The 13245-nt window shown below is 42.8% G+C and overlaps 1 protein-coding gene across 2 annotated transcripts in view; it reads right to left on the bottom strand.

Annotated features, from left to right (window-relative positions):
- The window catches only part of DCC (DCC netrin 1 receptor), a 928337-nt gene that overhangs the window by 734248 nt on the left and 180844 nt on the right, over positions 1-13245 (bottom strand). The gene's annotated exons all lie outside the window — the stretch shown is intronic.

The raw sequence follows: 13245 nt of genomic DNA, 5'->3' as shown, positions 1-13245 counted from the left end.
TGAGATCCCGGCCAGGGAGGCTCCCCGGCCCCTTCCCCCGTCTTGCAGAGCCTCAGCGTGCTGCACCACCGGCACCAGCGCTCTGGACCGCTCCTGGGCAGCTCTGCAGCTCCAGCCGCTTTGAGTAGCATGGTAAGGGGGTGGGGCTGTGAGCTCCAGCGGGCCGCGCGGCATCCATTCACACTGCCCTGAGCAGCATGGTAAGGGGGCTGGGCCGGGGCTGGGAGGAGGGGTTGGATAAGGGGTAGGGAGTGGTTGGAGGGGGCGGAGGTTCTGGGGGTGGTGGTCAGGGGACGGAGAACGGGGGTGGGGGGTTGGGTAGGTGTGGGAGTTCCGAGGGTCTGTCAGGGTGGTGGTGGATGAGGTCGGGGCAGTCAGGGGACAGGGAACGGGGCAAGTTGGGTAGGGGGTGGGGTCCTGGGGAACAGTTAGGGTGGTCAGGGGACAAGGAGCGGGAGTGGGGTTGATTGGTTGCAAGTTCTGAGGGGGGCAATCGGGGGCAAGAAGTGGGTGGGGGTCGGACAGGGGACGGGGACAGGCTGTTTTGGAAGGCACAGCCTTCCCTACCCGGCCCCTGACACAATTTTGCAATCCCGATGTGGTCCTCGGGCCACCTTGGTCTAGTTGCCCACCTTGGTCTAGTTTATTATTTTATTAACAGGGGTCGCACTTGCCTTGTTGTCATGTTGATATGCTTTTAATAAAGCAATACCTGGTTTCTATTGTAATAAACATGTAAAAATGTTTTTTTATTGTTAAGTACGACTCCCAATGACTCAATGCATTGCCACTTTTTATGGAGAAAGGTACAAAAAATACATACTGTGGCACATCCCTTAAATCAGAACTTTTTATAGGGAACCAGTTGTTAAGATTTTGGCAGCTCATCACTGCGTGTACACCTGCAGAAGGAAGCATTTTTATACCCAACTTTCCCTTCACTTTGCAAAAGTGTGGATGATTATACAAGGTGCAAAGGAATAGATAGTTGGAACCTTTTCTATCCCAGGTCACATATTTGCTACCTATGCTCTATCGTAGAAAATACAAAAAACAAAGCCATTCTGACAGCTAAACAAAAAAAGTGAAACTTCCCATAAAATGTATGTTTTCTCATTAGGCTCTAATGCAGGGGTTCTCAAACTGGGAGTCATGACCCCTCAAGGGGTTACAAGGTGGTTACATGGGGATCATGAGCTGTCAGCTCCGTGGGGCTGACAGCTCCAAGCCCCAATTAAATTAAATTAACTTCCCCTCCCATTTTTAATTTATAAGGGGAGGGGGCACACTCAGAGGCCTGATGTGTGAAAGGGGTCACCGATACAAAAAGTTTGAAAACCACTGCTCTCGTGTGTCTGTCAACCAGAAACCATTGTGTCTGGGCTGAGTTAGGTCTTGGAATGGATAATGAAGAAGTAGAGAGCAAGAGAGAGCACGCACGTGCTGGCTTTTCAGTAGGTGAAACAAAAGTCCAGTAATGTATTTTGAGGATTATGGTAAATAACTTTCAGAGATGACCGGCCTAGACAACTGGGTATCCTCAATTTATTACAACATATAATAAACAGCACCAGCAACAATAAAAAGAGTAACCAGCACAGATGTCAATAAGAAAACATATAGTTCCAGATGTAATAGTAATAGACAGTGACTCTAGTGTCCTCCTGAGAGACATGTATCCTGATGTTAGTTTCTGCATAACTATAGTTCTTAATAAAAAACAGACATGCAGCTGCACAAAAACTCTTTAGGAAAAAAGTCTGTAGCTCTGTAAAGAAATACATCTCTTGAGAGCAACATCAGATCCCAAAGCTGATTTTTACATCCAAATGCTGGCAACTATAAAACTAGAAGCTTGTTTGCTCTTATGAGCCTGTCAAGAGTGTCTGAGAAGGGTAGGAAGATATTCATTTTGTTGTAACAGTTGAAGGGAAAAAACATCTGATCAGAGAACTCCTTGTAAATGACTCCTTATATAAAATGGTTTCTCTGATTTATCAGAACAACAACTCATATACTACCTGCCATCAGGAGGAATTCTGCTCTGCAGATTTCAGGTTTGATTTAAATTACATGGGTGTAAATTGGAAGTAGCTATTCTGCAGTCAGTATAGTGACACTGATGTAAAACCTGTGTAAATGACTACAGCATCAGGTCCACTGTAGGTATTCTAGGATCAATTCACCCACCACTGGAATGCAGTTATAGGGAAGACTGTAGTTAATGATTTACCAGTGACAACACCACTATACAAAAGCTGATAAGTAGTAAAAAATAACTGGCCTGATTCTGATTGTATCAGAATGAAGAATCAGACTCAACGTGCCCAACTGAATTATTGGAGAAATACTGGGTCCACCAGAATGAAATTAAGTGATAAATACTTTGGTCAAGACACCAGGATTAACTGATTAGTAGTAAGGATTAGGGAAGAAAAATGTTCACTTAATTTATTAAAAATAGGATGATCTAACAGTTAAGGCACTGGAAAGGGTTTGATTCTCTTCCCACTTAAGTAAAAACCATTTATTCATGACTGAATATTGGTGACATCACAAAAGAATTTTGGAAACCTTCTTGATCCATTGCTAACTTTGAATATTCATCAGATGACCTCCCAGATATTTGCTGCTCACCATTTATCCACCTCCTCACGGGTCATCCCCTATTACAAAGACCTGACACCATTCCTTTCATGATAACTTTCTTCGGGTTATTTCCATCTTTACGCCTTATGTGACCAAAGTACATAAATTAATTTCTGCCAGCTGAGTCCGCTTCTCTTCAATAATATTTCTAGCCTAAGCATTCATCTTTTTTTCTGTCCAGGAGCTAGGCAAGCATCCTTGTCAACACCACATCTCAAAGGCTTCAATTTTCTTCTGAAAAAAGAAAAGGAGTACTTGTGGCACCTTAGAGACTAACCAATTTATTTGAGCATGAGCTTTAGCTTACGAAAGCTCATGCTCAAATAAATTGGTTAGTCTCTAAGGTGCCACAAGTACTCCTTTTCTTTTTGCGAATACAGACTAACACGGCTGCTACTCTGAAATTTTCTTCTGGTCAGCAGTATTAGTTCGCTCAGCCTCTCCTCATAAATGTCATGTACCCCAGCCCTCTAATAATTTTTGTTGCCCTCCGCTGGACTCTCTCCAATTTGTCCACATCCTTTCTGTAGTGGGCGCCCCAAAACTGAACGCAATATTCCAAATGTGGCCTCACCAGTGCCGAATACAGGGGAATAATCACTTCCCTCAATCTGCTGGCAATGCTCCAACTAATACAGCTCTATATGCCATTAGCTGTCTTGGCAACAAGGGCACACTGTTGACTCATATCCAACGTCTCATCCATTGTAATCCCCATGTCCGTTTCTGCAGAACTGTTGCTTAGCCACTCGGTCCCCAGCCTGTAGCAGTGCATGGGATTCTTCTGTCCTAAGTGCAGGACTCAGCACTTGTCCTTGTTGAACCTCATCAGATTTCTTTTGGCCCAATCCTCCAATTTGTCTAGGTCACTCTGGATCCTATCCCTACCCTCCAGCGTATCGACCTCTCCCCCCAACTTAGTGTCATCCACGAACTTGCTGAGGGTGCAATCCATCCCATCATTCCAGATCATTAATGAAGATGTTGAACAAATCCAGCCCCAGGACAGACCCCTGCTTGATACCGGCTGCCAACTAGACATCCAGCCATTTATCACTACCCGTTGAGCCTGATGATCTAGCCAGCTTTCTATCCACCTTATAGTCCATTCATCCAATCCATACTTTTTAACTTGCTGGAGGCCAGATCAAAAGTTTCACTAAAGTCAAGATATATCATATCCACCACTTTCCCCATATCCACAGAGCCAGTTATCTCATCATAGAAGGCAATCAGGTTGTTCAGGCGTGACTTGCCTTTGGTGAATCCATGTTGACTGTTCCTGATCACCTTCCTCTCCTCCAAGGGCTTCAAAATGGATTCCTTGGGACTACAGACCTGGTATTTCTGTGAGTGTTCAATGTAGAAGGGGCTGGACACTACAGGCGAATGCTTTGAATGGAACCAGGGACTGCGGTACACAGATTGTTAGCTTGCATAGTAAAATAAGGGCTGGCATAGCCCAAAGACGAGCGATTACATGTCTAACAGGCAGATGGCATCAGGGAGCTGATACCCAGAAGCATAAACAAGTCTCCCTCATGCTGGAGGCAGGGGGGTAACAAGAGGACTCTCAGTCCTGACTGGGTACCCCAAGAACCATCACACCTTGCCCCTCTCTGAAACCAGTTTGCTGTGGTAGTAGTTCTGCTTCTAAACATTCGCTGCAGATCCTGGATTATGTAGAGCAGAGCTTTACATGTGTGCGATATCAGGGCGAGAATATGATCGTTACTACACTCTTGTGTCTCTTTTCTTTGGTAAAGGCAGAAAGATTCCTTTCATCTAGTCATCTGGCCAATTTCTAGTCATCCATCCATCCATCACTGCAAATTTTCCACACGAGATCTATACCAAAGTCACCAATCACTTTCAGCAGTTCTGCCGGTATGTTATCTGCTCCTGGTGCTTTCCTAGGCTCCATTTTCATAATAGTTCACATCACTTCCTCTCACAAGATTGATGGCTCCAACTCCATACTGTATTCATCTTTCTATTGTTCAGTATTGTAAGTGGCTCTGATGAGACATATAGATTTCGGTATCAATTTCTCTATTACTATTTGATAATGCCACCTTGAGTGAGAACTCTGCCATCATGATCTTTTATTATCATGCTTGATCATGGGGAAAACTTTTTGTAAGAGGCCAGACCACTGTGAACGTATGTTTTGTATTAGGACTCTTTATAATTCTCAAGTTCCTCTCCTTATGTCCTGATGCATTCACTGTTGCCTCTCTTGTCTGCCTTTGAGTCTGTCTGCTCAATTCCATGTACTCCCATCTATATTCTTCCATTTCCAAGCCATTCTGCATCTTTTTTTTTCGCCAGTTCAAACACTTTCTTGGCTAGCCACAACGCAATCCCATGCAGACTTTTTGAAATGTGTGCTTTTGAAGTTTAAGCATAATACGTCAATTTTCATTTTATTCCAAAGATCATTCAGGCTGTTCTCCTTTTTCACCTGTGACAATGTCTCAAACATATTCTGGATGGAAATCATGACAAATTACAATGGAGAGGAGGTTCTAGCCATTAAGAGTGTTGATTGTAGTTATGATGGTGCTTCACCAAATCTTATGGGAAGTACAGTGCATGTTTGCGCCAAGGAAAAGAATGACGTGAACCTTCATAAACAAATCGTTAGAGTAGGAATGTGAAGAGTATGTAACAAAGGAAGTGTGCCATTGTGACCAAAGAATTGGAAACGTATAGGAGAGAAATATGTGGAATCTCAGAGCTGTGATGGAATGGTAAGGGTCATTTCATGGTGCTGGATGGATATGCAGTGTACTACTCATGATCCAAGAAAATATGGGGAAGGGGGTCTAATTTATCTTATCCAAGGAAACATCAAAATGCATACTTGGATATAACCCAAGAGGCAACAGAACCATAACTATTTGCCTTTCAGCAAAGCCAGTTGATATGTCCATCATCAGGTTTACGCTCCTACAAACAGCTGATGATAATGCGATTGATAAGAAAAAACTAACGTGCATACTGGGTCAGACCAATGGTCCACCTAGCCCAGTACAATAGAACCTCAGAGTTACGAACACCTCGGGAATGGAGGTTGTTCGTCACTCTGAACAAAACATCTTGGTGGTTCTTTCAAAAGTTTACAACTGAACATTGACTTAATGTACAGCAATGTACAGCAAAACTGGAGCTCGAGCATCCAATGAACAAAGACTTTCCCAACTAAAGATTGCACATTAGACCATTAACTGTTAGCCTCAAACATAAAATTAAAACTTAAACAGTTAAGGCATTCAACAGGCCTACTCTGTCTGCGCTTGTCCAGAATGAATTAAACTGTCTGACTTCTTCCCACTTTACTCAAGGGTAAATCCTGAATAGATCCATTGTAGCCATTGGAGTTTCTCTGATGTAAAAATGGAGATCTGGGTTTGAGTGTCAGCTTTGCCACAGACTCACCGAGTAACACACTTAACTGGTCTATGCCTCAGTTTCCCATCTTTATCTATTTAGGTTGTAAACTCTTCATAGTGGGGATTGTCTCTTATGGTGTGTTGTATTGCACCTAGCATAATGGACTCTCAATTTAAAGTCTCTAGGTACTATCATTATACAAGTAATAATTACTATTAATTATACTACAATAATACACTTCCTTATTTTACAAGTCTGTTGTGGGGATTTAATTTTTAGTGTTTGTAAAGAGCTTCGAGATCCTCAGAGGGAAGGGCTAAAAGGACTGCAAACTATTATTAATATTGTCATTACATTCTGTGATTTCAGTATAGCAGGGTTAGTGCTGCTCTGTTTTTACTTTGAGTTGCAGCCTTATCATTAATTTGGGGTGCAAAATGCACTTAGCCACCAAAGAATGAACCTATTATTAGTGACATGAAGCAATTCAATTAAGAAGATGATTGTTGAGACACAGACTTTATGAGTTTTATTATACCACAATCAATGTAAGCAATATGTCAGACCTAGAAGAAAAAATGACAACAGCAGCAGAGTCCACATCACATATACTCATGAATCATGGGACTCTGGGTTCACCTTAAAGTGAGATTAAGCATTCAGATAGCCACCATTCTGCTTTCCCAAGATCCTGCTGAGGGTTGGGTTCGAGTCCCTTTTAATGAGCCCATTCCTTACACCTATGTATTTCCAAGACCATATATGGTTAAGTTTTGGCCTCTGGTTCATGTGTGTCATTTCTGCTACCCATTTTTGGGGGTTCTGACAACTGTTGTAAGCATTTGCACAGCTAGGAGATTCTCTGAACAATGTGGTTAAGGAAGTCGGGCTAAATAAAGCCTCTGCAGTCTAGACAGTTTCTCACAAGATATATATTGCTAAATCTTCTAACCCAAGGTTACTTACTAACACTAACTTTTAGTAGGCCTAATGTGGCCTGCGCTATTACCATCACCACTAGTCCTCGAACTAAATACCAGCCTTCAGGCTAACTGCAAAGCTCATTTTAAACAAAATGTTTAAGCGTCTTTGTTTATTCCTATTTGCATTATAGTTTTAGTTTCATTTGATTGTTTACCTGATCACCTGAGCTCAGGCCACGGGTCAAAGGTCAGAGTTTTGCAGGTTCAATCAAATCCAATATTTCAAAGAGAAACTCAGATGAAACTGCTGAATTTCACCTGAGTTCAGTTTTGAAACTGTTGGGGACACTGGGCATGGCCACTAGGTAACTCGAGGGGATGGAAGACCACGAGTGTCGATGAAGCCCCCTCGCACTAGGCCCAAGTGTCCTTGGCCCCCCCGCCTGGAGGCACTCGCAGCAGTTATGCTGAGGATCTGCAACACTATGTTGCAGAGTCAGATTGCCTGAAACTAAACAAGGCCAAACAGGGCAGATATGGAAAAACAATGCTGAATAAAGCAGCTTTATGTATAGTTTAACAAATGATACAAAAAACAAGGGAACTAGCTGGTAACTGGATTGGCTGGCTATATGGATACTTAGGGCAGCTTGCTATTGGATAAGTATGCTGAAGAAAGGATGTATAAAAGCCTGTGTAACTTCCTGCTCTGTGTACAGGATTTGAGATTCTAATCTCCCTGTACCTTTTTGAAGCTTCAAATAAACTTTTCTGCTTCTCCACCCCGTTGTGATTATTGAGTGAAGCACGCTGGGTAACAAACCCCTGCTGTTGTTTTGCCTCTCGGCACTGGGTGCCGGCAACAAAACCTTTTGAAGACAAGTAGTCCTTGTGATTTTTGAGCAAAACAACACGTCACCTGTGGCTGGTTTGAAGCATGGCACAGGTTTGTCCAAACGGTTTGTGAGCTTTAAATAATCTTTTGATTAACTCAGTCTTCACTACCAGTTTGTAACAAAACTAGACCCTGAATCAAGATCATGGAATCAAGATCACAGAATCAAACCTGTTCAAACTTAGGGGGTGTTTGAAACCTGGACTGAGTCTCAGACCCAATACGTAATGTCACTGGGTGATTTTGGTATGTGGCCCTTCTCATTATAAATGAATCATCTCACATGCTCTAGTGTCAGTCTGAATATTCCTGAACCATGGACTAGTCAAACTCTAGATCTAAATTTTTAACCCATCTGGAAATAGGGAGCTGAAAGCAGGCAAGTTCAATATCAAAATTGTGCATACTTTTTGCACAGCTCACCTTGACACCCCCAACCCTCCAATGCTGCGATATATGACCCACAAAAGGAATGAGAACCTGGAAAAGGACTCCAATTTTGGTAACTGAATTACATTGCCTGGTTGCCAGGGCTCCAATTTCCCCAGTAAAAGATTCAGCAGACTTCTATTTGTTCTTCCATATATGGCACTATGCAAATATTATGAGAGAGTTTAACTCAACATGTGAGCTCCTAATGCTTTCTCTGTCTTCCCTAAGATAGTCTTTAATTAGTCAATAATTGCTTGAAGGAGCCAATTGATTGGCATTATAAACACAGGAAAATGAAAATGGTCCTTTTATTTCAGAGCTGTATTTAAGGTTTAGTAAAATGTTAGCAGCATATCATTAAGCAGAACAGAGCAAAGCAGCCTACAAAGCACGTTCAAGAAGCATGACTAAACACCACACTATCCTACTTTACTTTTCAGATTAGGCTAGTGACAAGAAATAAAATGAGGATAATGCATGTGCCATTCTACGAGACATCAAAATACTATATTCTGCATTGTCTTGCTTAGAAATACCCTCACACTTCAGGGGAATTTGACAAACAGCTGCAAAAGCTCAGCAGGTCTTTGATGTCATTTCTGGTGAGATTTGTGCTTTCTTTAGCTGCAGAATGCTATGTGTTCATTTTATAAAGGCAGAGATAGGTTTCATCTGTGCTTCTGTGGATTTCATTCATCTGTTGTCAGGGTTTAATGAAATACATTGTAGGCTGGTATTTCTTGAGATGTCAGCCCACATCCATTTCCCAAACCTACCCTCTTTTTTTGCCTACTTTTGAGAAACTGTAGTGTCTGAAAAATCTTAGTCATTGACAACAAATGTAGCACAACCCCTTTAAACACTAAGATCATGCTGAACACCAATGCAAATAATATATTCATGAGGTGTAAGCAGAAGGAAAGATTTGGGTACTTATTTCCCACACATCTGCATAAAAATATTTGTACTTGGGTCAACTTTAGATTTGAACCAAGTAAATACCTAAGACCAAATCCTGCCTTCCTTGGTCTTATTCAGGCAAAATTTCTTTTGAAATCAATGGGAAATGTGTCTTTGACTGCAATATTGGTCCAAAGGGTGTGTGTCACCAACCTCTCATTAGCGTCTCCTGTCAGCTGGGTGCAATCCTGGGCTCTTTTCCTCAGCTCCTGCTGCCCCGTTTGGCTGCCAAGCTGTCTAGGCAGCTCTTCACTGTCTCAGCCCTTCAGCCAATTCACACAGTCAATATGCATGAATGAACCCCTTCTGGGATAACAGAGGTCCAATAAGGACTATCACTGTTCCCTTGTTAGGTTTCAGAGTAGCAGCCGTGTTAGTCTGTATTCGCAAAAAGAAAAGGAGTACTTGTGGCACCTTAGAGACTAAACAATTTATTTGAGCATAAGCTTTCGTGAGCTACAGCTCACTTCATTGGATGCATCACGAAAGCTTATGCTTATGCTCAAATAAATTGATTAGTCTCTAAGGTGCCACAGGTACTCCTTTTCTTTTTGTTCCCTTGTTAGTGTCTTCAGCCTTGTCTCTGGGCTCAGTTCTCAAACACTTCCGGGCTACCTGAGTCCTGCCGTGTTCTAGAGCATTGCCCCAGGGCTTTCTCCCTGGAGATTCTTTGTCTTCACTGCTTCTCAATGCCCCAGCTCTCCAATGAGGTCATCTGTCAGGGTCAGTCCCCTTCTGGTGTTCACCAGACAGTGTGTCTGTCCTAACCAAGGTCTTCACCCCATCCCTCAGCCCTTCAAATTCAAACCCTTTACTTGGGCTTCTCAATGAGACTTATCCCCTTCTTGGGGTTTAGGCCATTTCCCCAATGACTGGTGGGGGGAACCCAGCCCCACACACTACTATGGGTCCCTACCCAGGGAACCTATGAACAATAGTCATGCCCTGCTCCCTTTAACTCCTTCAATTAGCTGCTACAGTTTTCCCTGGGCTTCTTCCCACTGGTCTCCTTCCTTTCACCCAGGACCTTAGGGTTACAGTTATCAGGTCCTTGCAGAAAGCAAAATGCAGCCAGAACTCAAAGTCTGGTTATCTCTCAGTTTCCTATGGCCAGAGAAGAGCACCCGGCCTTGCTGCTCAGGTCCCAGCCAGCAACTGACCTGCTAAGAGGTAAGTCCACATTACAGGAGGGGTGTGGGCTCTGGCCCAGCTCCGCTTACCTGGAGCGGCTCCGGGGTGGCAGCGGCGCTAAGGCCAATGGGAGCTGCAGGGGGCGGTGCCTGCAGGCAAGGGCAGCACGCGGAGCCCTCTACCCTTCCCCCTCGCCCCGGGGCCACAGGGACATGGTGCCAGCCGCTTCCGTAGTTTGTCCACTCCTGACCTATGCCAATGGGAGGGCTTCTCCCATCCACATAAGTGATCCACCTCCTTGAGAGGCAGTAGTTAGGTCAATGGGAGAATTCTCCCATTGACCTAGTGCTGACTGTACTGGGGGTTAGGTCAGTCTAATTGCATCATTCAGCCGTGTCGATTTTTCACTCCCTTGAGCAACACAGTTATACTGACCCAGTTTCCTAGTGTAAAGCAGGCCTTAAGTGGAGCATATCCCTTGTGCAGGTTTTCTGAAGAAGGAGGGAATATTACCCAGAGTAAACAACTCAGTTCAGCTTACTGTGATCACACACACACACTGGAGTTGAAGTTATTAGTGGGAAGAATAAAAACCAGTGGGAAGAAAAAAAGTGGCAAACAGGGAAGTGCATGTTTCAAGGTCTAGGTAATGGGAAAAATGCCTTTTATGGCTATCAGTTCAAGTCCAGACCAGGGCAATAGTGACCAAAAGACATTTTCACATGATGGCGATTTGGTAGCCTGTTTGAAATGACTTGGTGCTGGGTGGCACCACAGTTCCTAATGGATGGGGCATCCCGATAATGAAACCATAAGCACCCCAGATGGCAATCTGTCAGCAGATGACAATTTGTCAGCCCCAGAAAGAATGGGCATGAACACTAATTTATTCTCTCAGTGGTGGTCCTTCTACAGGCACAGTGAGGGAGCAGTGTGGATAAAACTTGTTTGCTGCTACCCAGATTGTAGCAGGTCTGTGAATAAGTATAGCACTTTAGTCTTCAAGGCTGTCAGTTGGGACACTTTTCACAAACACTGAAATTCACTAATGATTTAAACCAAACTAATGATTAGCAATACGATAAAATGCCCATTGTTGCTCTGTTTACGTTAGTATTTCAAAAGTATTAGGGACAGAGGAGTAAATCAGAAACCCCACTTAAATATTTTCCTGTGAACTTCCCAGCTGATAAGTATTTTCTAATTAAATTATTCAAAGCAAACTGGCTCATAATAACTGAGGTTTTGCTCACTAACATGCCTCATCTGACAGAATCCCAAATAAACTGAAGATTACAATTTTTTTGGCTAGACCAGCTGGATTCTAAATTCTTCCCTGACTAAAAAACCATAATCAGTCCATTTTTTTGACCATCAGAATGAACCTAGGCTCTCATCTGAACAAAGGAAAACAGCTAGGTAGGTGGGAGTTTTAACTCCCTCGATCTGCTCACCAGATATTTTGAAAACATTTAAAAAGCACCTGGAACTAGAACAAAACTGGAAAGTCTCGAAAAACTGCAGACACATCTATATTTTTGGTGCACGCCCATGAATACTGGATCAGAATCCCACTGACAGAATTTCTGATACACAGCGTATTTCCTGCAAAGGAGAATCTCTACACTTAGTCTCTACAGTGGAATAGAAGACCCACGGAATGGCTGTAGCTGGCCTGGGTCAGCTGGTGTGGGTTCACGGGACTCGGGCTTCAGGGCTAAAAATTGCTGTGCAGATGTTAGAACTCGGGCTGGAGGCCGGGCTCTGGAATGCTCCCCACTCATGGCGCTCCCAGAACTTGGGCTCCAGCTCAAGCCCAAAGGTCTATGCAGTAATTTAAAGTGTTTAACTGCTGTGTAGATGTACCTATGTCTTAATTCCCCATAGCCACACCAGCTAAAATAAGTTCAAGTTCATAGTTTTAAAGGCATGAATCTTGCATCTGCTGTTAGTCCAGCTCTTCTGCCTAGCACTGAACCAAACACTTGCAGGAAGTTTACTTTGCTCAAGTACTGATTAGCAAGCAATTAAGCTTCAATCCCAACTCAAACCCATTTATGAATAAGAATGAGTCAAAGAAGAGCTAAACTGTTAAAACTGGCTCCTGGTAGTCACAATGACATATACTGTCACTTTATAGATAGATTAGATAAATTATTCTTGATATATGTATAACCACTTCTAATAGTTCATTTTATGTTAGGTTTCAGAGTAACAGCCGTGTTAGTCTGTATTCGCAAAAAGAAAAGGAGTACTTGTGGCAAAGTGAGCTATAGCTCACGAAAGCTTATGCTCAAATAAATTGGTTAGTCTCTAAGGTGCCACAAGTACTCCTTTTCTTTTCATTTTATGTGTTTGCTAATGGAATCATGAATACACCTTTAAAATGGAAACCACAGCTACAATAAAACAAACAGCTAATTTAAAAAAAAAATGTGGTACAGACATCTTGGCAGCAGTGAGAAGCGTAAAGTATATTAATAAATGTAGACACATTGGGCTAGATCAATAACTAGTGTAAATTGGCTGAATTCAGTGGCGTTACATCACTACGAGCTACGGTAGGCATTTCTGGAGCATGCTTTACTAAAGTAATGAGGAGTAAACTGTACTGAAGATCTGAAGAAACCAGAAAATGAAGTTCACTAGCTTTCGGATGGCGATATATATATTGTACACATTCACACACACACACACACACACACACAATGGGCCAGATTTTCACAGGATGCAAATCAGCATAGCTCCATTGACTTCACTAATTTCAATAGAGCTACACCCAATTTACAAGAGCAGAGGATCTGACTCGATATTTCTTTAGTTCTAGATTTATTTATTACACATATTTCTAATGGCCCC

The sequence above is a fragment of the Chelonia mydas genome, chromosome 5 (assembly GCF_015237465.2).
Source record: "Chelonia mydas isolate rCheMyd1 chromosome 5, rCheMyd1.pri.v2, whole genome shotgun sequence".
In the NCBI taxonomy this organism is placed as follows: domain Eukaryota; kingdom Metazoa; phylum Chordata; order Testudines; family Cheloniidae; genus Chelonia; species Chelonia mydas.
The sequence above is the reverse complement of the archived record's forward strand: the minus strand, read 5'-3'. Positions and strand labels throughout refer to the sequence as shown.